Source organism: Lissotriton vulgaris, chromosome 2_2, assembly GCF_964263255.1.
Source record: "Lissotriton vulgaris chromosome 2_2, aLisVul1.2, whole genome shotgun sequence".
Classification (NCBI taxonomy): domain Eukaryota; kingdom Metazoa; phylum Chordata; class Amphibia; order Caudata; family Salamandridae; genus Lissotriton; species Lissotriton vulgaris.
Genome location: NC_141688.1, coordinates 327,115,726 through 327,139,537, shown reverse-complemented (window position 1 = coordinate 327,139,537; position 23,812 = coordinate 327,115,726). Strand labels below are relative to the sequence as shown.

Genomic DNA, 23,812 nt, shown 5'->3' with positions numbered 1-23,812 from the left:
GCGCCTTGAGACCCTCTGGGTATGTAGCGCGCTATATAAATTCTTTGACTTGACTTGACTTGACCACCACAACAAATGTGTGCTAATAAATAAGAAAACCTTTTTCTATAATATCAAATAGCAAACTGACATAGAATCTGCTTAGTTCAAAATCAAGGAAAAGTTCTTACGTACAAAATCAGTAAGAGGAGTGACATGTAGTCTGCGTTTTGGAAAAGGGTAAAATAAAACAATTGCTGCAAATATCCTAAAACAGTTCATTTTATAAGTTTTTCGACAGAGAGAATACATTATTGACATGGTTCATGAAGAGGTAAAATTGGCAACAACCAATGAATGTTCATGAAAACATAGCACAACTAAATGTAATTTTATAAAACACACCTACAAAATAAATAATTAATTATGACTCTTCACCTTAAAGCAAGAGATTGGCATTGGATCTTGCATGCTCTAGCATACAATACAGCAACATGGGAAAACAATAGTATTAATTCCTTTCAGGTCCTTTACTATCCTCCTTTTTCTACCTGTTTATTTACTTCCCGTGATAGTAGAGTTACATGGGCTCCATATCTCTTCTTTTAGAATGCCTTGCTTAAAAATGTTATCAATGACAGGTATATGCCCTCCTCTGCTTCACGTGTACGGTTGTACTGAGGAGTGAGTGGACACACTGCATTCGGTTTCACCGTGATTTAAGCTGGCTCTGCACTTTCAATCAATTCACATTTCTTTCCTGTAAAATTCCCAGCCTCTTGATGTACAGTGCAATTTAAATCTGGAGTTAAATACTCTTATGTAAAGCCTGGAAACAAATTAACTCTCGAGTTGCCGAATGCAATTTAGAGTCTTCACATTGTGTTTGAATACCAAACCCATACGGTGTACAGTAATTTACACAAGTCTTTTCACAAGATTATTCCCTAACATTATAACTGGATCTTAATCACAGTTTAAGTTTCTGACACAATTTGTACGGGAACATTTGCTGACAGCTTATTAGTTGTTTATTAGAAATGCTTACAACTTGGACTCGTTTCCCAAGAGGGGTGGGTTGGGCGCTCCTGTCAGTCTGACTGTGGAACGGGAGGCACATTCATTGATTAAAAGAGATGCCGGATTCCCATTTACTTCTTCTACAGAAGGGCCACTCTGGGTGACCTCTAGGACTGCACCAAGGATGCAATCCTTCTCCCGTCTCAGGCACAGTCATTGTGTCTGATTCAGTCCAGAAGAAACTCCAAGTGTAGGTGGAAGTTGTGGAAAATCATTGTTAATCACTGAAGAATTTTATTGAAATCCTGAATTTGTTAAGAATTTGCGTTCTATTCTGTATTGGGCTGTGGGGCCATCGGGACTGAAGGCATGTTCTAATTTAACTGCCTTTTTTGATTCTGCATGCTCGTCACAGAGGCCAGCTGGGCTGGGACCATTGGCTGTGACATCCCATTCGGTGCCATCTGATTCATGTTCCCGTTTCCCAGTTTGATGCAAGCATGGCAAGGGGGGTGTCTTATTCTGCATATTATTAATATTTTAGGTATTTATATTGCCATGGTTAGTAAAACCAATACTTTGAGAAAAAACATTTCTGGATGCAACGCTAAAAGACAGGCAGACACAAAACCACACGCGCCCTCTTCTGTCCGGTCTCTGACTTTGCTATATTGTGTAAATCTGTACTAACTCGCGATGGTTGGTACTCGCTCACTATGCTTGCAGAAACTGTGTGTGGTAATTGTGATATAGATTAAGGATGGTACATTTCTGAAAGTTCATTAAGTCCGTGTTGAATTTGATCATTATTGTTGCTTCTCTGTTGGTCAGCGAGGATAACGCTTTAGAGAACAGAAGAGGCCATCCTTTGCTGAGTACCCATGTTATACAACAGTAAAGTGCCAGGAAAGGCTGAACTGCGCTTGTATAATCGTGACAGACATCTTGAGTTCACAATCCAAGTTCTGAGATCAACACTATCAATACTATCATTCCTCTTTTAAGAGCATTTTTTAATTTGAATAAGACAGGATTATCATTCGATTATGCTCCATGTAAAAACAAGCATTTGCAATGCAATAGGTCTCGCATTAGGAAAGTTTGAGCTATTGGAATTGTAAATGACAAATTTTTTTGTTAGGTTTTGTTTTTGAAAATAGCGAAATTAATAGCTTTGTCATTTACAATGCCAATAGTTATAATTTTTGCAAATGTGACACATATAGCACTTGCAATGCAATACGTGTTGTATTTACCTGACTTACATGTATTGATATTACAAATAACAATGGCTTTTAATTTTTTTTTACATAATTAATACTTAAATAAAAGGTATTGTAATTTATAATGGCAATAGCTTAAACTTTTGTAAATAACTTGTGAAGATTATGTTCAGTGTCTTTTATTGTTACAAAACTCCTAGAACAGAAGTGAAATATTAACATCTTTTTGTTACATTTGTAATAAAGCTTGAAACATTGAGAGAACATATTTGAACCAGTTGTTGAATGGTTGCACAGATTGATGTTGTGGTGGCGAATGAGTGATGCGGGGTGAGGATGTGAGAGGGTGTGTGAGGGTGAGGGTAAGTGAGGGTGACTGAGGGTGACTGAGGGTGGGTGAGGTTGGGTGAGGGTGGGTGAGGGTGGGTGAGGGGGGTGAGGGGGGTGAGAGGGGGGTGAGAGGGGGTGAGAGGGGGGTTAGAGGGGGTGAGAGGGGGTGAGAGTGAGGGTGTGTGTGTGTGTGAGGGTGAGCGTGAGGGGGAGGGGGTGTGTGGGGGTGTGTGGGGGTGAGGGGGTGTGTGGGGGTGAGGGGGGGTGCGAGGGTGAGGGGGTGTGCGAGGGGGTGTGTGAGGGTGAGGGGGTGTGTGAGGGTGAGTGAGAGAGGGTGAAGGGGTGAAGGGGTGTGAGGGTGAGTGAGGGTGTGTGGCCGAGGAGGTGTGAGGGTGTGTGAGGATGAGTGAGGCGTTGATTGTTTGAGGGTGAGTGTGTGATGGTGTGAGGGTGAGTGAGGGTGTGTGGCCGAGGAGGTGTGAGGGTGTGTGAGGATGAGTGAGGCTTTGATTGTTTGAGGGTGAGTGTGTGATGGTGTGAGGGTGAGTGAGGGTTTGATGGTGTGAGGGTGCGTGAGGGTTTGATGGTGTGAGGGTGCGAGGATGTGAGAGGGTGGGGGGATGTGAGGGTGAGCGTGGGTGAGGGTGAGAGGGTTGTGAGGGTGAGGGGGGTGAGGGGGTTGTGAGGGTGAGTGAGGGTGAGTGAGGATGAGGGGGTGAGGGTGTGAGGGTGAGTGAGAATGAGGGGGTGAGGCTGAGTGAGGGTGTGAGGGTGAGGGTGAGGAGGTGTGAGGGTGTGCGAGGGTGAGTGAGGGTGAGTGAGGATAAGGGGGTGAGGGTGAGTGGGGGTGAGGGCGTGTGAGGGCGTGTGAGGGCGTGTGAGGGGGTGTGAGGGCGTGTGAGGGAGTGTGAGGGCGTGTGAGGGCGTGTGAGGGCGTGTGTGGGGGTGTGAGGGCGTGTGAGGGTGAGGGGGTGTGAGGGTGAGGAGGTGTGAGGGTGAGGAGGTGTGAGGGTGAGTGAGGGTGTGTTAGGGCGTGTGAGGGCGTGTGGGGGGGCGTGAGGGGGTGAGGAGGTGTGAGGGTGAGGGCGTGTGAGGGGGTGTGAGGGCGTGTGAGGGCGTGTGAGGGCGTGTGAGGGCGTGTGAGGGCGTGTGAGGGTGAGGGGGTGTGAGGGTGAGGGGGTGTGAGGGTGAGGGGGGTGAGGGTGAGTGGGGGTGAGGGTGAGTGGGGGTGAGGGCGTGTGAGGGCGTGTGAGGGCGTGTGAGGGTGAGGGGGTGTGAGGGCGTGTGAGGGGGTGTGAGGGTGTGAGGGTGTGAGGGTGTGGAGGTGTGAGGGTGAGTGAGGGTGTGTGAGGGTGAGAGGGGGTGATGGTGACTAGGAGAAGGTGGCAGTGTAGTTCTCCGGCTCCACACCTAGTGGCACAACATCACTGAATAAAAAAGGAATGGCAGTCCACACAAGTCAATACATCGCATAATCGACCATCACGATCCAGTGTGAGGGCCCCTGGAGCCGAACTGAAACCAAATTGGCACGCAGCCCTAACTGAGACACTTTGGGGTGCTACGGAGAATAGTAGCCCCTCGCAGTGCACTATGGATCCTACACCCTACTCACAATAAAGAGGGAAGACATTTTAACAAGCAGAGTGCATTTAAACAGCACTTAAAGTGCAGAAAGCATGTGAGATGCATTAATCCCCGGCAGAGAGCGATAAGAATGACACGTGACGGCCGCTGCGACTCAGACACACCGTGTAGCATCCAGCATCGATCACAATAGCAGGAGCTGCACTCGGAGCGTCACCTACCTTACAAGCCCCCCCCCCCCCCCCCTCGTGCAATGCCCTGGGTGCAAAGTACGCACAGCTCACACTGGCATCACAGCGAGTAAACACTGCGGTACATACCCTATAATACAATCCTCGCACGGACTTTGCAGGAATCTAGCCGGATGTAGCTCGAGAAAGCGCCTAGAGTCGAGGCTTGGGGTGACTGGCACACAGTTCACTGTCGGTGAGTGGACTGGAGAGCTGAGCTTCAGGGCAGCAGAGGGCGTGTAGGGGCACCTCACTCAGGCATCAATGCAGGGTTGGGGAGGCAGGTGGGGGGGGGGGGTAAACATCCTTAAATTAAGCACTACCTGGACAACAGGGGTAGAATGGGGTTTCTAAAAGACCCAGGATACGGGCGTCTTCAGGTAAATGATTGATGTTTGAAGTCTGGGGCTCACCAGCTGCTGCAGGAGGCCTCTAGTCTGCGAGGTGGCAGCCGCTTCTAAAACGGATTTGACGTCACGGGACAGCTCTTGTGCAAGCACAGGGCCAAAGTCCAATAAAGAGCTGCATTTGAAACCAGACGCGCCCACGGAGTGGCTGCTAGGGGAGGAGCAGTGCCCGGGCCCTGCCGCAGTGCCCACGGAGTTAGGGTGACCAGATTCTAAAAACAAACAAGCATTGGAAATGCAATAGGTCTCGCAGCATTAGAGTTAGTGCTTTTAGAATTGTTTATGGGGGTTTTTTGTAAATCTTTAGCATTTTTGTTTCCTGTAGCCAATGCTAAAGAATTACAAATAAAAAAAGCCATAAACATTTCTAAAAGCTCTAACTCAAATGCTCTGAGACCTATTGCACTGTGTGAGGGTGAGGGGTTGAGGGTGAGTGAGGGTGAGAGTGAGGGTGGGTGAGGGTGGGTGAGGGTGAGTGAGGGGTTGAGGGTGAGTGAGGGTGAGGGGTTGAGGGTGAGTGAGGGTGAGTGAGGGTGAGTGAGGGTGAGTGAGGGTGAGGGGTTGAGGGTGAGTGAGGGTGAGGGGTTGAGGGTGAGTGAGGGTGAGTGAGGGTGAGTGAGGGTGAGGGTGAGTGAGGGTGAGGGGTTGAGGGTGAGGGGTTGAGGGTGAGGGGTTGAGGGTGAGTGAGGGTGAGGGTGAGTGAGGGTGAGGGATTGAGGGTGAGGGGTTGAGGGTGAGTGAGGGTGAGTGAGTGTGAGTGAGGGGTTGAGGGTGAGTGAGGGGTTGAGGTTGAGGGGTTGAGGGTGAGTGAGGGTGAGGGTGAGGGGTTGAGGGTGAGTGAGGGTGAGGGGTTGAGGGTGAGTGAGGTTGAGGGTGAGGGGTTGAGGGTGAGTGAGGTTGAGGGTGAGGGGTTGAGGGTGAGTGAAGGTGAGTGAGGGTGGGTGAGGGTGAGTGAGGGTGAGTGAGGGTGAATGAGGGTGAGTGAGTGAGGGTGAGGGAGTGAGGGTGAGAGGGTGGGTGAGGGTGAGGGTGAGTGAGGGTGAGGGGTTGAGGGTGAGTGAGGGTGAGGGTTGGTGAGGGTGAGTGAGGGTGAGGGGTTGAGGGTGAGTGAGGGTGAGGGGTTGAGGGTGAGTGAGGGTGAGGGGTTGAGGGTGAGGGTGAGTGAGGGTGAGGGATTGAGGGTGAGTGAGGGTGAGGGTGGGTGAGGGTGAGTGAGGGTGAGGGGTTGAGGGTGAGTGAGGGTGAGGGTGAGTGAGGATGAGGTGTTGAGGGTGGGTGAGGGTGAGTGAGGGTGAGTGAGGGTGAGTGAGGGTGAGTGAGGGTGAGTGAGGGTGAGTGGTTGAGGGTGAGTGAGGGTGAGGGTGAGTGAGGGTGAGGGGTTGAGGGTGAGTGAGGGTGAGGGTGAGGGGTGGTGGGTGAGAGTGAGTGAGGGTGAGGGTGAGTGAGGATGAGTGAGAGTGAGGGGTTGAGGGTGAGGGGTTGAGGGTGAGTGAGGGTGAGGGGTTGAGGGTGAGTGAGGGTGAGGGTGAGTGAGGGTGAGTGAGGGTGAGTGAGGGTGAGTGAGGGTGAGGGGTTGAGGATGAGTGAGGGTGAGTGAGGGTGAGTGAGTGAGGGTGAGGGTGAGTGAGGGTGAGTGAGGGTGAGTGAGGGTGAGGGTGAGTGAGGTTGAGTGACGGTGGCTGTTAAATCTGCAGAGATTGCGGGAGGATAATACGTTAAAAAAACATTTTTTTTTAAAACCAAGCACATCAGCGGTTTCCACGAAACAGAAGGTCCTACATTTCTTCAGTTATTCAATAAGCAAACTAGAACACACACAAAACTACATTTACCAGAAGCATTCCATTTAGCGCCGTGCACTTGTCAATCACCTGACAGTTGGCAAATCCTCATAATGTGATTATTTCTGTGCTCGTGGATTACTTCGTTGGCAGGCTAATCCTTCGAGGCTATGTAAACAAGTCTCCCGAATGCAATTCAGAGGGAGAAAGTAATGGGGCAGCTAATTGGTTAATCCACGCACTTAAGTCTCTGAACCTCTGCATAAAGATCTGTTTTCTTTACGGTCTTGGGAGGCGAGGCTTGTTTTGTTTCAACATGTCAGCTTTACCTAGTCCGGCGGCTGTTCCTCAGAGCGCTCTCTGTCTGGCAGGCCCACCCCTACCCCAGCATGGATAAAGAGGAGGGAGGGGCGACAGATACGTTTACCAGCCTTTTCTGTGGTGCTGTAAGGAGAAAAGTGTTAGCGAGAAACCGTGAAACACGGAGAGTCGGGAATTACAGCATTATTTTAAAACAGGAAACCCTGAAAGAGGACATAGATGAAATAAGAAGATAAAAAGAATGGTTCTGCGCCCTGTGCACAAGAGATGATCAAAGGGACACATCGATTACTTCTAATGAGAAAGCACAGACGACAAAGCGCATTAAAGAATTCGAGAGAACGAGCTCCGATACTCATTCTTTGGAAGGGCTCCATGAGAACAGAGCCTGGAGGCACTGATTGACAGCAGGCAGCGGGAAAGGTGCAAAGGGGATTTTATTTGGGTTGTAGCTTAATGCCTGCGGTGGCCTGTGTGTTTTGAAGTAGCAAGAGGCTGTATGAACAAGACGGAGGGAAGAGAGGGGAGGGGGGAGGAGAAATGCGACACGGCGGGAAGGGGAGGGGGCGGAGCGGGTAAAATAAACAAAGAAGACGGAGGGAAGAGAGGGGAGGGGGGAGGAGAAATGCGACACGGCGGGAAGGGGAGGGGGCGGAGCGGGTAAAACAAGACGGACGTGCACGCGCTTTTAAGCTCAATGCGCATGCGCATTGAGCTTAAAAGTCACGGGCACTGCAAGCAATCGCCACGATTCCTTGCAGTGGATAAAGAGTGGATAAGCCCCCATAGTCTCGCTTGCTCGATGCGCATGCGCATCGACAGGCGAGACCTAAAAACGGGGACAGGTCATAGACATAGAAGTAGGACTACGGTTTGCAGTAACCATCGGCATAAAAGTAGGAATATTTGACAGCTGTCATAGATATAGAAAATGGACAACAACGACAGCTCCCTCCACAGACCGAGATGAAGCATTACAGACAACAAATCTGAGGTCTTTTATTGACACCCCTCTCCTTTACACAGCAGCATTAGTACTTCTTACTACATTTACACTTTTAAGGACTACAGCATATATGTGCCAAAAATCAATAAAACATCACAGGCTAGCAAATGCCAGGGCAAAGAGAGCATGTGCGCACATGCTCAACTGGAACAATGAAAAACAGGGAAATTTCTGTGTTTACCTGGGACATTGGTTGAAAACGGGGACATTTGAGTCACTTGGAGAAAAGTGTCGGGACACGGGGACACTTCTCCAAAAAAGGGGACCGTCCTGGGAAAACGGGGACGTCTGGTCACCCTACACGGAGTGGCTGCTAGGGGAGGAGCAGTGCCCTGGCCCTGCCGCAGTGCCCACGGAGTGGCTGCTAGGAGAGGAGCAGTGCCCGGGCCCTGCCGCAGTGACCACGGAGTGGCTGCTAGGAGAGGAGCAGTGCCCGGGCCCTGCCGCAGTGCCCACGGAGTGGCTGCTAGGGGAGGAGCAGTGCCCGGGCCCTGCCGCAGTGCCCACGGAGTGGCTGCTAGGGGAGGAGCAGTGCCCGGGCCCTGCCGCAGTGCCCACGGAGTGGCTGCTAGGGGAGGAGCAGTGCCCGGGATCATCGAGTGACGACACGTGGCAAAGGTCTTTCAGTGGAAGCAATTTTTAAATATTCAAAGCAAGGTGGTTTCCAAAATTATTTCTTTCCTATAACATACATTGGTAGAAGTTACTCTTTATAACAGTAGGATTCGTATGATTTTCTCCTTTAAAATGTGTGTACATCACCAGACGAAAGACAAAAAATAGCAACCAGACTCAACTGCCCTTGAAATGTAAATGTGGCACTACAAAGGAATGAAATATCTTCCTGCTGAGTGTTTAACTTGTACACAAAACGAAGTCATGCACAACCCACTTCTTCCAGAGAATACAAAAAAAAACACACGAGGCGTGTTGCTCTCGAGCCGTGAACCAACAGAAGAGAAGCCCATATTCATGCAGCTAAGAGGCCGGAACTTGGAACACATAAATGAGGGCTCATCCCAAATACCGAGAAGCCCAAAAGAATATTTCACTCACAAGGACATGTAAAGATTGCGCGATGTACGGCACAGAATTAAGCGCTTCGACGCCTCGTCAGGGGTAGTAAGCGCTACATAAATACAATTACAATTCCAATGTGATTGCACCACCCTGCTATAGTGAGAAGTCGTCTGTGCTCCTATCATTCAAGTGACAATGACGCGCGTCATTTGAGCCCACTACAGGGTGTGACTGTTGTCACTGCGCAGAGCACACCTGCTCTGTGGGGCCAACGGACTATGAAGTCACAACTGCATGGCAGCACTGTATATTCGTCAGCTGCGCTCACTTGCCACCACCTATGAGGCGGATTATTCTCCTCGTGTTTTCCCGCCTAGCTCGGCCCGCAAACCCTCGGGGGCAGGGTTCAATGGCACACCTCTGCCGCCTGCATCATCTCAACACCTGGCCCACGAGGGCTGCGCAGCTAAGGATGCTGCAGCATCAGGCCCGGTTCTAGAGGGTGGGCCGGGTGGGCCAGGCCCACCCAAACATGAGCCTGGCCCACCCAAACGGGAATCTTGGCCTTTGCAGCGACGTCAAGAAGGCAACAGAAAATGTGCACTATAATTTAAAACGTTCCTCTGAACGTAATTTATCATCTCCTTCGAGGAGTTGCGTGATTGGGCCTCGGCGCTCTCTCAGGCACCCCCAATCACGCATCTCCTTTGGAAAGGTGAGTTGTGTCCCCGCCCACTTGTGGTAGAATAGGGACATGGTGAAGGGGACAAATCCCTTCTTTGGCACCAGGTAACCTTTGCGCGCTGCATGGATATTTCCTTCTTTCCAGCGCTGGAGAAAAGGAGTTTGTTTATCCTGATTCACCTTTCCTGACCCCCTTCAGCTGCTTATCAGATCGGGCTGTGAGACAGATTTCCAACCCAGCGGGTAAGAGAATGTGTGGCTATTCCGTTTTTTAAAAAAACATGCAAAGGCCAAGCAAGATACATACTTCATGTATGCTTCGAGAATGTGTGGCTAATTTCATATTTTTAAAATCTGTGACAGCCCAGCAAGGAACATACTTCATGTATGCTTCGAGAATGTGTGGCTATTTTCATATTTTTAAAATCTGTGACAGCCCAGCAAGGAACATACTTCATGTATGCTTCGAGAATGTGTGGCTATTTTCATATTTTTAAAATCTGTGACGGCCCAGCAAGGAACATACTTCATGTATGCTTCGAGAATGTGTGGCTATTTTCATATTTTTAAAATCTGTGACGGCCCAGCAAGGAACATACTTCATGTATGCTCCGAGAATGTGTGGCTATTTTCATATTTTTAAAATCTGTGAAGGCCCAGCAAGACACATACTTTGTGTATGCCGTGTATATTTCACTTACATTACTTGTATCATTTTCATGACTGGGTCTGCCACAAATGCAAGACAACAGAACAAATGTCCAGATAACTCTGGTGATTAATGGTCCTGCTGGATAGAAATCTTTTGTCTGTTTGTAGTTTTGGGATGCAGATAAACTGTAGTTTATGTGGATAGCTCAGTGGGTTACTGCCTTTGTCACAGAGATCCTTTTGTTACTTGCAGTTCAGAAGTTACAGATCTAACATAGGACAGTGACCTATGAACTATATTCTAAGAGCTGCATACAAACCTGAATGATATCATTAGAAAGTTTTTTGTGTATTGCGATATAGTTAGAATTTCCCCACTCTTTCATTATTCTAATGTTGCTATAAAGAGTTCGTTTTGGCAGATGTACATTTTTTATCAGTAAAGACAAACCCTAACCACTGGGGTCTGCTTTAAATCCTGAGTTTGTGCTTCTCCAGACCTATCCCTCTTAACACATACTGCCCACCAGTATGGCTGACATGTGAATCCTACACCTGGTAATCCTCATTGGCTTATGTGACATTCCCTATAGGCTGATTTACATATTTGTATGATTCATTGTCTCTGCATAATGTGTGAATTATATAAAGTACTGTGAAACCCTACACTATGAGTAGCGATGCACCACAAATGAAAAGCATATGAGAGTGGCTACGCAGAGATGATGGGCACTGCTGGAGGGGGGCAATAAGGGCATCCGAGGAGGAAGTGAATATGGGGAGAGTCTATGTAGAGATGAGGGCACTGTTGGAGGGTAGCAGTGAGCAAATCAGAGGAGGAGGTCATGGAGGGCTACGCAGAGATGAGGAGCACTTTTGGAGGGGGGTAGTGAGGGAGTCTGAGGAGGGAATCATGAGGGGGAGAGGCTACAGAGAGATGAGGGGCACTGTTGGAGGGTGGTAATGAGGACATCCGGGAAGGAGGTCAATAGGGGAGAGTCTAGGGAGAGAGGAGGGGCACTGGTAGAGGGTGGTAGTGTGAGAGTCTGAGGAGGAGGTCATGAGGGAGAAAGGCTACGGAGAGATGACGGGCACTGTTGAAGGGTGGTAGTAAAGAGAAAGAGGTCAATGGGGCGGGCACCAATAAAGACTTCCACACCAGCGCTAAAGCCAACCCTGTCATGGCCTTTCTGTTTTTGTTTATTAAATTAGCAGTCGGGTCATTAGGGCCACTGTGGAACATATTTTAAAGTGTGTGCTAATTATATTTACTGGTATATTTATTGTTTTAAGTTTGAGGGGGATTTTACTCATTTTTTTTTACCAGGAATAATGAAAAAGGATCCGTATGGTGGCTGATATGGGGCTGGGGCCCAAGGTCAGCTGTGAGATAAGGTGCACAAGAGATGGATGGTAGAAAATGGATAATCAGGGCTGGAAGGGAGTGTGCTGCAGAGTCCGGGGTTAGGTGGCGTTAGTAATGAAGAGAGATTCTCTCTGAAGGCTGGCAACGAGGGAGGCTGAGTAAAAACCCACTGGTGGCAGCAATATACCTAGCAATAGGGAAAGGAGTTTTGATACAAAACACCTGAATAAGATAGTGTCCCCCTTTAAACAAGGGGATGACATCCACAAATGGATTACTGCTTTGGAGAGGGCCTGCACTGTGCAGGGTGTTCCCCAGAGTCAGTGGGCAGCTATCTTGTGGCTCTCCTTTGAAGGTAAAGGTAGAGATAAGCTCCTCACTACTAGAGTAGAGGATGCTAACAATTACCAAGTCCTGAAGAATACACTGATTGATGGGTTTGGCCTAACCACTGAGCAGTACAGGTTGCTGTTCAGGGATACCCAGAAAACTCAGTCTCAGGATTGGTCTGATTTTGTAGATTGTGCCACTAAGGCTTTGGAGGGCTGGTTGCTGGGCAGTAAGGTTACTGATTATACAGGATTGTACAATTTGATGATGAGAGAACAAATTTTAAACAATTGTCAGAACCAGTTGTTGCATCAGCATCTTGACTCAGATCTGACCTCTCCCCAAGAATTGGGAAAGAAGGCAGACAGATGGGTCAGAACAAGAGTTAAACAGAACCAGGGCCAGAATCAAGGTGGTCAGAAGAAAGCAGACCAGAAGGGTAAAGATTCTAAGGGGGAACAAAATGACCAGAAGTCTTCGACAGGTCCCCAACAACCCAAAGAGGGTGGGGGCCAGGCTCCCCAGAAAAAGAAGAATCAAGAAGGCCAATCTAAAAGGTGGTGCCAATACTGCAAAAGTAAAACTCACTGGTTTAGTGAGTGCACCAAGAAAGGAGGAGGGCAGACTCCTGCCACTGCTGCCCCTAAGGCACCTGTGCCCCCTAGTACAGTCAGCAGTGGTAGTGCACCTCCCAAGGGTTTAGTTGGGTTAACCTTGGGTTCTGAGGGGTGTGACAACTTAGTTGGCACACTCACTCAGGCTGTCCTTGTCTGTACAGGGGATGTGGATATATCCCCTGATATAAGCCCCAATACTTTGGGCAAATACAGACAGACACCCTTAATAAATGGAAGAATGGCTCAGGCCTATAGGGACACTTGTGCCAGTGTCACCATGGTGACACCTAACTTTGTGGACCCTGGACAGATCATGCCAGGTACAGATTTCCTGGTGACCAATGCAAGCAATGTCACTACCAGTCAAAGTATGGCAATTGTTGCTTTCTCCTGGGGAGGGGTAAATGGCCAGAAAAAGGTTGTTGTTAGTTCAGACCTCCCAGTGGATTGTTTGTTGGGCAATGATTTGGAGTCATCACAATGGTCAGAAGTGGAGCAGAGGACTCACATGGAGATATTAGGCTTGCCAGCACATGTGTTTGCTGTGACTAGGCATAGGCCAGAAGATGCCCCACTGAACAGGTGCTGGATCCTGGAACAATGGACCAGACACCTTCCAAGAAGAAGAGCAGTAGGGTTAAGGCATTGCCTTCCCCCTTGCCCCAGGTTGAGGATCAAGTCTCAGAGGAGGCTGGCCTACAGGAATTGAGGGAAACTGAGCCTAAAGAATTTGAACTTGATCAAGTTGAATTTCTGGGCTCAGAGGGACCCTCAAGAGAAGACCTGGGGAAGGAACAATTAGACTGCCCTTCCCTTGAACCCCTCAGACAGCAGGCTGCTGCTGAGGCTGCTGGGAACGCCACAGGTACCCACAAGGTATACTGGGATGATGGACTCCTGCACACTGAGGCAAGAGACCCCAAGCCTGGCATGACCAGGAGGCTGGTTGTACCCTTGACTCAGAGAGGTTTCCTTCTTACCTTGGCCCATGAGATTCCCTTAGCAGGTCACTTAGGCCAGACAAAGACTTGGGACAGACTTGTCTCACACTTTCACTGGCCTCACATGAATGAGGATACCAAGGAGTTTTGTCGCTCCTGTGTCACTTGCCAAGCCAGTGGTAAGTCAGGTGGCACAACAAAGGCCCCCCTTATACCAATGCCTGTGGTGGGGGTGCCCTTTGAAAGAGTGGGGATTGACATTGTTGGTCCAATGGAACCCCAGACAGCATCAGGGCACAAGTTTATACTGGTGGTAGTGGATCATGCCACCAGGTATCCTGAAGGTATTCCACTTAGGACCACTACAGCACCTGAAGGGGCAAGGGCCCTAGTTGGAGTGTTTTCCAGAGTGGGCTTCCCTAAGGAGGTTGTCTCTGACAGAGGTGCAAACTTCATGTCAAGCTACTTAACTGCTATGTGGAAGGAATGTGGTGTCAACTACAAGTTCACTACACCCTATCATCCACAATGCAATGGGCTTGTTGAAAGGTTCAACAGGACCCTAAAAGGGATGATTCATGGACTACCTGAAAAGCTCAGGCGAAGATGGGATGTCCTGATACCCTGCCTTCTGTTTGCTTACAGAGAGGTCCCACAAAAGGGGGTTGGCTACAGCCCTTTTGAACTTTTGTATGGGCATCCTGTAAGAGGCCCATTGTGTTTGGTGAAGGAAGGATGGGAGAGACCTCTCAAAAAGCCTGCAACCAACATAGTGGACTATGTACTTGGTCTCCGCTCCAGGATGGCTGAGTATATGGAGATGGCATCTGAAAACCTTAAGGCCAGTCAAGAACTTCAAAAAGCTTGGCATGACCAAAAGGCTATCCTGACTGTTTACCAGCCTGGACAGAAGGTGTGGGTGTTGGAGCCAGTGGCCCCAGCAGCACTCAAAGACAAATGGTCTGGGCCCCACACAATTCTTGAGCAAAAGGGAGAGGTCACCTACCTGGTGGACCTTGGAACTCCCAGGAGCCCCCACAGGGTGCTCCATGTTAACAGGCTCAAAGCATATGTCGACAGGAAGGACATGAGCTTGCTCATGGCCATTGATGAGGGACAGGAGGAAGAGAGTGGCCCTCTCCCAGACCTGCTCACTCAGAATCCTGATGATGGGTCAGTAGATGGTGTTGTCTTTTGTGGCAGCCTCTCTGAGCATCAACAGAAAGACTGTAAACAGGTTCTTCAGTCTTTCAGACATATGTTCTATCTGACACCCAGTCAGACCAATTGGTGTACCCATGAGGTTGACACTGGTGACAGCTTGCCAGTTAAGAGTAAAATCTACAGGCAGCCTGATCATGTTAGAGACTGCATCAAAACTGAAGTGCAGAAAATGTTGGAGTTGGGAGTCATTGAACCCTCAGATAGCCCTTGGGCTAGTCCAGTAGTTCTAGTGCCAAAACCTCACACCCAGGGTGGTAAGAAAGAGATGAGGTTCTGCGTAGACTACAGGGGGCTCAATGCAGTCACTAAGACTGATGCCCACCCAATACCTAGGGCAGATGAACTTATAGATAGATTGGCTTCTGCCAACTACTTAAGTACATTTGACCTCACAGCTGGGTATTGGCAAATCAGGTTAGCTGACGATACCAAGCCCAAGACAGCATTTTCAACCCCTGGTGGGCATTATCAATTTGTGGTAATGCCCTTTGGTCTGAAAAATGCACCTGCCACCTTCCAAAGGTTGGTGAATCATGTTCTCACTGGGCTGGATGACTTCTGTGCAGCATATCTAGATGATATTGCTGTCTTTAGCTCCACCTGGGAGGATCACCTGGTCCACCTGAGGAAAGTGTTAGAGGCACTGCAAGCAGCAGGTCTCACTATCAAGGCCACCAAGTGCCAGATAGGGCAGACACAGGTTGTGTACTTGGGCCACCTTGTAGGTGGAGGCCAAGTTCAACCACTGGAGAGCAAAATACAGTCAATCAGGGACTGGGCTCCTCCAACCACCCAGACTCAGGTTCGAGCTTTCTTGGGCCTGACTGGTTACTACAGAAAGTTTGTCAGGAACTATGGATCAATTGTGACTCCATTAAATGAACTGACAAGTAAGAAAATGCCAAAAAAGGTTCAGTGGACAGCAGGCTGTCAAAAAGCATTCGATGACCTAAAGCAGGCCATGTGCACAGCACCTATCCTCAAGAGTCCAGACTACTCCAAACCATTCATTGTCCAAACAGATGCTTCTGAGTTGGGTGTGGGAGCTGTTCTATCTCAACTGAATTTTGATGGTCAAGACCAGCCCATTGCTTTTATAAGCAGAAGGCTGACCCCCAGAGAGAAGAATTGGTCAGCTATTGAGAGGGAGGCCTTTGCTGTGGTGTGGGCCCTGAAGAAGCTGAGGCCATACTTGTTTGGCACTCACTTCAAGATTCAGACCGACCACAAGCCCCTCTTGTGGCTAAATCAGATGAAGGGTGAAAACCCCAAACTGCTTAGGTGGTCCATTTCCCTACAGGGGATGGACTTTACAGTGGAACATAGACCTGGTACTGATCACGGCAATGCCGATGGGCTCTCCAGATATTTCCACTTAGAACAAGAAGACTCACCTGGTCAAGGTTAGCTTATTGTCCCAAAGTTTGGGGGGAGGGGTCATGTAGGAGAGTAGGGTCTGCAATCCTATGATCACCCAGATTTTTTGCTTTTGTTTCACTGGTTTACGACTTTCTCTGGCTGTGGGCCTGCCAATCAGACCCACAGCCTAGCTGTTCTCTCTCTAAATTACAACGTGTACCCTAGGTGCATTTACCAATTGGTACTGGGCCACCTTCTCAGACCCTGTAACTCAGGGCATAGGTGTACCCAGGGCCTACCAGGGGCTGAAGCATGTATTATGCCACCCCTGGCTGGCCTCCTAAATTTGACACAACTGGCTGCATGACAGCTGGGGCAAAGTCGTGTAATCACCCTTTGCTGTAGATATAGTATACCTATGTCTAACCCTAAAAAATGGACACATAGATTCCTATCAGTCACTCCTATGGCAGGCCTTGACAATCCTGAAGGCAGAGTGCTTGGAATCGTATGAGATGGTGCTCTGGCATGAGCTGAGCCTGTCTGCAGCTTGCGGATCCAAGTCCTAATAGCTGTTCCATGATAACGCATACCATATACTCTTAAGTGCATTATAATCCTCGCGGTTAAATGCTATCTTTGGTATTGCTTTATCAAAACATGTCGAGTAAGGTGTCATACGAATTGGAATACTAACCCCTCGCCAATTCTGGCGACGGGGTTAGCATTCCACCCTTCTAGAGGGACACGACATGTATGTAACTGTGAACCCCGGTTAAAGTTAAACGAAGCCTCAGCTCCACAAAATGGATGCTGCCACCACAGACACGAGTCTGACCTCCTGCTGCTGGGAGTCCTTCCAGAGGGGAGAGCCTGGACAAAGGGTTTCCTGTCCGGGGCGGTGCTAGCACCATCCCAGACAGGGTTTTGTGTATCCTGGGTAGGCAGGGCTTTACAGGAAGGTGACTGCTGAGTGGCACCCCGGTGCTCACTACGCATAGGCCGGTCAGAACCAGTTCCAGGGGCACACCAGCCCCTGGCCTGGGGGAAGTCCGGCATGGGAGAGGGATGTAACCACCCCCCTCCTAGTCCCACCCATAGGCAGGACCTAGTCACCGGGTCAGCCCCTTTTCTTAGTATAAAGATAGGAGCGGGCCCCCTGTTCAAATTAGATCATCTTTGGAATCAAGACACGACTTTCTGCGAAAGGACATCAAGATTTCTTCTTCAAGATTCTCCCTTGTGGCTAAGGAGTAGTCACCCTGCATCCGCAGGCACCAACAAGAACACTTCGGTCTGCTGCAAGTCCTTCCTCAGGAATCCGACGACCCAGCTCGACGAGACCCGGCTTCCCTGGCACCTCTGACCTCTACTCACCTCTACAGCAAAGCTGAGAACCGTGAGTGCGACGAGACCTCGAGGGACCGACGATCGCCAAGACTGCACGACTTCTTCACAACAAGCCCGCCGAGTGTCCCACTGGTGAGTGCTTTGGGGTCCGAGAAGCCCCAACCCTGAGCAGCTCCAGCACCGAAGATCAGCCCTCCAGCATCTCCACGATCTGCGTGGGGCCCTTCTGCTTTTTACTGCTCACCGCGTTGTTTGGCTACTAGCCGGCTGGCTTGTGGCCTTCTTAACGACGCCCGACGACATCACTGCTGCTGGTCTGGTTGCTCCAGACTGGCCCTTGCTTCCTTCCACGACAGAAGCACCCCGGACCCTCCTGGTCCTCTCCAGACGCCATTTTAGATCCACCGCGTGGGCTTGAATTTGCCAAGGCTTTGTTGCCCAATCCTGGGTCCAGCGACGCGACAGCTTCATCCATCGTGGGACAGCTCGCTCCTCCATCCTGGTCGCCGACAACGCCTCCTGGTCCGTGAGATCCGCAGAGCCCAGCGTCGCCCACTCACCTAGTCGAGGTGACTTCCATCCGGTGCCCTCCTGGTGCCACCTGACTACTGGCTAGTAGTCACGAACTTGGTCCCCTCTGCTTTCAGGTGTCATCTATCTTCAAAATCCAGGCTTGGATCACTTCGAACTCTCTTCACTGGTCGCCTGCCAGCATCTTCCTTCCAGGCTCCTGGTCCGTCTACGAGGATTCCCGACGTCTTTTGAGACATATGCAGCTGCAGCCCCTGGGCTAGGTAACTTCGGCATTTCGGTGCCCCAGCATAGCCTCACTATCCAAGGGTCAGAATCCACTTTCGTTTTCCTCCTACCAGGTCGGGTTCGCCCGAGAACACTAACTTTGTGAAATCTAGCTACCATAGACTTTGTCCCGCATCACGCGTGAGAGTGCACACTCTGCACCCGAGTCCCCTAGGCCTCCTATTCGTAATCTAAAGGTTCAGTAGTCAAGTCCTAGCGATTCCAAAGCCTATTAGTACTGTACTTACCTGCTAGTAATTTCGCATTCCACTTTCAGAGTATATGGTTTTCCGTGCCCCTCGGGCATTTGTATATACTGTGCTAACTTAAGTATTTTCGTAAGAGTTTTGTTTTGTGCTTAGTACCCTGTCCTCATAAAGAGTACAGGGCTGTTGTGATTCTTAATAAATATACTGTTTATTTTCATAACACTTGTGTGGTGTCCTTTCACTTGGTGTTCAAGGGGTATATGTGTGGTATAACAGCTGGCTTAACACGCCCTCTCGAGTCTTTAGCCTTAGACTGCTCGTATCCACGCTACTAGGATAGCTGGTCTATAAGGTTGACTTACAACCAATCATCAATAAGGGTTGCTGGACTGATACATAGTGTTCACTAGAATAGTGAGCACTGCATATCAGGCCACCTTCTCACAGTCTGGACTCCCTCATCCTGGACCCCCCGACCTCCAAGTGCGAGGGTCCGGACATCAAAGGGCGCCAGGCCTATAACTGGGGAAGATCCAGAGCAGGAAGGCAGTAGTATCCTGGAGTCGAGAGACACCGAGACGAACTCATCCTTGGAGGCCTGCTGGCACTGCCGCGGCTCCTCTTCGTGAACTATCCGTGAAGGCCTGCTGGCGCTGCCGCGGCTCATCCTCTTCGTGAACCATCTTGAAGGCCTGCTGGCGCTGCCGCGGCTCATCCTCATTGTGAACTATCCGTGAAGGCCTGCTGGCGCTGCCGCGGCTCATCCTCTTCGTGAACCATCTTGAAGGCCTGCTGGCGCTGCCGCGGCTCATCCTCACCGTGAACTATCCTTGAAGGCCTGCTGGCGCTGCCGCGGCCCCTCCTTGCGAACCCTCCAGCTCGAGGATTGTGAGCTCCATACCCGCTATCCCTGTACCGGACCGGTACTGAGACTGTCCCGCTACCCCCATCCCCAAAAAGACTAGAATTGACGGGATCATCGTGTCCTCGTCCTGCTGTATCGTCAAGTTACCCTGCCTAAGAATACCTATAAACGTGTACATAATCTATCTTTGTGTTGGGTCCATCTGTGGGGGGGGGAAGTTGCTCGTCCGTACGATTACAGGAGAGGGTCCTCGCTAGGAGGCCTCTCCCCCCTTGCTCGGCCGACCCTCCGGGTCCCCGTCTAACAATACTGAGCTGAGGGCCCACTCCCGGAGCTGCCCCCCCCCCTCACCCAGGAGCTCTAAGGCCAGGATACTGAGCTGAGGGCCCACTCCCTGAGCTGCCCCCCCTCACCCAGCAGCTCTAAGGCCAGGGTAATGAGCTGAGGGCCCACTCCCTGAGCTCGCCCCCCCTCTCCCAGGAGCTCTCAAGCCAGGGTACTGATCTGAGGGCCCACTCCCTGAGCTCGCCCCCCCTCTCCCAGGAGCTCTCAGGCCAGGGTACTGAGCTGAGGGCCTACTCCCTGAGCTCGCCCCGCCCTCACCCAGGAGCTCTCAGGCCAGGATACTGAGCTGAGGGGGGGGGGCACTCCCTGAGCTCGCCCCCCCTCACCCAGGAGCTCTAAGGCCAGGATACTGAGCTGAGGGCCCACTCCCTGAGCTCGCCCCCCCTCACCCAGGAGCTCTCAGGCCAGGATACTGAGCTGAGGGCCCACTCCGGGAGCTCGCCCCCCCCTCACCCAGGAGCTCTAAAGCCAGGGTACTGAGCTGAGGGCCCACTCCCTGAGCTCGCCCCCCCCTCACCCAGGAGCTCTGAGGCCACGATACTGAGCTGAGGGCCCACTCCCTGAGCTCGCCCCGACCCTCACCCAGGAGCTCTAAGGCCAGGGTACTGAGTTGAGGGCCCACTCCCTGAGCTCGCCCCCCTCTACCAGGAGCTCTCAGGCCAGGATACTGAGCTGAGGGCCCACTCCCTGAGCTCGCCCCCCCCCTCACCCAGGAGCTCTCAGGCCAGGATACTGAGCTGAGGGCCCACTCCCTGAGCTCGCCCCCCCCTCACTCAGGAGCTCTCAGGCCAGGATACTGAGCTGAGGGCCCACTCCCTGAGCTCGCCCCCCCTCTCCCAGGAGCTCTCAGGCCAGGATACTGAGCTGAGGGGGGGGCACTCCCTGAGCTCGCCCCCCCCCTCACCCAGGAGCTCTAAGGCCAGGATACTGAGCTGAGGGCCCACTCCCTGAGCTCGCCCCCCCTCACCCAGGAGCTCTCAGGCCAGGATACTGAGCTGAGGGCCCACTCCCTGAGCCCCCTCTCTCACCCAGGAGCTCTCAGGCCAGGATACTGAGCTGAGGGCCCACTCCCTGAGCTCGCCCCCCCCCTCACCTAGGATCTCTAAAGCCGGGGTACTGAGCTGAGGGCCCACTCCCTGAGCTCGCCCCCCCCTCACCCAGGAGCTCTCAGGCCACGATACTGAGCTGAGGGCCCACTCCCTGAGCTCGCCCCCCCTCACCCAGGAGCTCTCAGGCCACGATACTGAGCTGAGGGCCCACTCCCTGAGCTCGCCCCCCCTCACCCAGGAGCTCTCAGGCCAGGGTACTGAGCTGAGGGCCCACTCCCTGAGCTCGCCCCGACCCTCACCCAGGAGCTCTAAGGCCAGGGTACTGAGCTGAGGGCCCACTCCCTGAGCTCGCCCCCCCTCACCCAGGAGCTCTCATTCCAGGATACTGCGCTGAGGGCCCACTCCCGGAGCTCGACCCCCTCACCCAGGAGCTCTCAGGCCAGGATACTGAGCTGAGGGCCCACTCCCTGAGCTCGCCCCCCCCCTCTCCCAGGAGCTCTCAGGCCAGGGTACTGAGCTGAGGGCCCACTCCCTGAGCTCGCCCCCCCCCCTCATCCAGGAGCTCTCAGGCCACGATACTGAGCTGAGGGCGTAGTCCCTGAGCTCGCCCCCCCCTCACCCAGGAGCTCTCAGGCCAGGATACTGAGCTGAGGGCCCACTCCCTGAGCTCACCCCCCCCCCTCACCCAGGAGCTCTAAGGCCAGGGTACTGAGCTGAGGGCCCACTCCCTGAGCTCGCCCCCCCTCACCCAGGAGCTCTCAGGCCAGGGTACTGAGCTGAGGGCCCACTCCCTGAGCTCGCTCCCTCTCACCCAGGAGCTCTCAGGCCAGGATACTGAGCTGAGGGCCCACTCCGTGAGCTCGCCCCCCCCCCCGTCTCACCCAGGAGCTCTAAGGCCAGGATACTGAGCTGAGGGGGGGCACTCCCTGAGCTCGCCCCCCCCCCTCACCCAGGAGCTCTAAGGCCAGGATAATGAGCTGAGGGCGTACTCCCTGAGCTCGCCCCCCCCTCACCCAGGAGCTCTCAGGCCAGGATACTGAGCTGAGGGCCCACTCCCTGAGCTCCCCCGCCCCTCACCCAGGAGCTCTCAGGCCAGGGTACTGAGCTGAGGGCCCACTCCCTGAGCTCGCCCCCCTCGCCCAGGAGCTCTCAGGCCAGGATACTGAGCTGAGGGCCCACTCCCCGAGCTCGCCCCCCCTCACCCAGGAGCTCTCAGGCCAGGGTACTGAGCTGAGGGCCCACTCCCTGAGCTCGCCCCGCCCTCACCCAGGAGCTCTCAGGCCAGGATACTGAGCTGAGGGCCCACTCCCTGAGCTCGCCCCCCCCCTCACCCAGGAGCTCTAAGGCCAGGATACTGAGCTGAGGGCCCACTCCCTGAGCTCACCCCCCCTCACCCAGGAGCTCTCAGGCCAGGATACTGAGCTGAGGGCCCACTCCCTGAGCTCGCCCCCCCCTCACCCAGGAGCTCTCAGGCCAGGATACTGAGCTGAGGGCCCACTCCCTGAGCTCGCCCCCCCCTCACTCAGGAGCTCTCAGGCCAGGATACTGAGCTGAGGGCCCACTCCCTGAGCTCGCCCCCCCTCTCCCAGGAGCTCTCAGGCCAGGATACTGAGCTGAGGGGGGGGCACTCCCTGAGCTCGCCCCCCCCCTCACCCAGGAGCTCTAAGGCCAGGATACTGAGCTGAGGGCCCACTCCCTGAGCTCGCCCCCCCTCACCCAGGAGCTCTCAGGCCAGGATACTGAGCTGAGGGCCCACTCCCTGAGCCCCCTCTCTCACCCAGGAGCTCTCAGGCCAGGATACTGAGCTGAGGGCCCACTCCCTGAGCTCGCCCCCCCCCTCACCTAGGATCTCTAAAGCCAGGGTACTGAGCTGAGGGCCCACTCCCTGAGCTCGCCCCCCCCTCACCCAGGAGCTCTCAGGCCACGATACTGAGCTGAGGGCCCACTCCCTGAGCTCGCCCCCCCTCACCCAGGAGCTCTCAGGCCACGATACTGAGCTGAGGGCCCACTCCCTGAGCTCGCCCCCCCTCACCCAGGAGCTCTCAGGCCAGGGTACTGAGCTGAGGGCCCACTCCCTGAGCTCGCCCCGACCCTCACCCAGGAGCTCTAAGGCCAGGGTACTGAGCTGAGGGCCCACTCCCTGAGCTCGCCCCCCCTCACCCAGGAGCTCTCATTCCAGGATACTGCGCTGAGGGCCCACTCCCGGAGCTCGACCCCCTCACCCAGGAGCTCTCAGGCCAGGATACTGAGCTGAGGGCCCACTCCCTGAGCTCGCCCCCCCCCTCTCCCAGGAGCTCTCAGGCCAGGGTACTGAGCTGAGGGCCCACTCCCTGAGCTCGCCCCCCCCCCCTCATCCAGGAGCTCTCAGGCCACGATACTAAGCTGAGGGCGTAGTCCCTGAGCTCGCCCCCCCCTCACCCAGGAGCTCTCAGGCCAGGATACTGAGCTGAGGGCCCACTCCCTGAGCTCACCCCCCCCCCTCACCCAGGAGCTCTAAGGCCAGGGTACTGAGCTGAGGGCCCACTCCCTGAGCTCGCCCCCCCTCACCCAGGAGCTCTCAGGCCAGGGTACTGAGCTGAGGGCCCACTCCCTGAGCTCGCTCCCTCTCACCCAGGAGCTCTCAGGCCAGGATACTGAGCTGAGGGCCCACTCCGTGAGCTCGCCCCCCCCCCCGTCTCACCCAGGAGCTCTAAGGCCAGGATACTGAGCTGAGGGGGGGCACTCCCTGAGCTCGCCCCCCCCCTCACCCAGGAGCTCTAAGGCCAGGATAATGAGCTGAGGGCGTACTCCCTGAGCTCGCCCCCCCCTCACCCAGGAGCTCTCAGGCCAGGATACTGAGCTGAGGGCCCACTCCCTGAGCTCCCCCCCCCCTCACCCAGGAGCTCTCAGGCCAGGGTACTGAGCTGAGTGCCCACTCCCTGAGCTCGCCCCCCTCGCCCAGGAGCTCTCAGGCCAGGATACTGAGCTGAGGGCCCACTCCCCGAGCTCGCCCCCCCTCACCCAGGAGCTCTCAGGCCAGGGTACTGAGCTGAGGGCCCACTCCCTGAGCTCGCCCCGCCCTCACCCAGGAGCTCTCAGGCCAGGATACTGAGCTGAGGGCCCACTCCCTGAGCTCGCCCC

General features: G+C 53.1%; 1 protein-coding gene across 2 annotated transcripts in view; it reads right to left on the bottom strand.

Annotated features, from left to right (window-relative positions):
- Positions 1-23,812, bottom strand: part of LOC147729401 (uncharacterized) — an 88,779-nt gene that overhangs the window by 61,200 nt on the left and 3,767 nt on the right. Inside the window, exon 1 of one of the 2 annotated variants that reach the window (XM_086959725.1) lies at positions 4,460-4,833. The exons of the other annotated variant lie outside the window; for it this stretch is intronic. The gene's annotated coding sequence lies outside the window, so the exon portion shown is untranslated. Of the gene's footprint in view, positions 1-4,459; positions 4,834-23,812 lie in introns of those variants that run through there. 2 annotated transcript variants of the gene reach the window in all.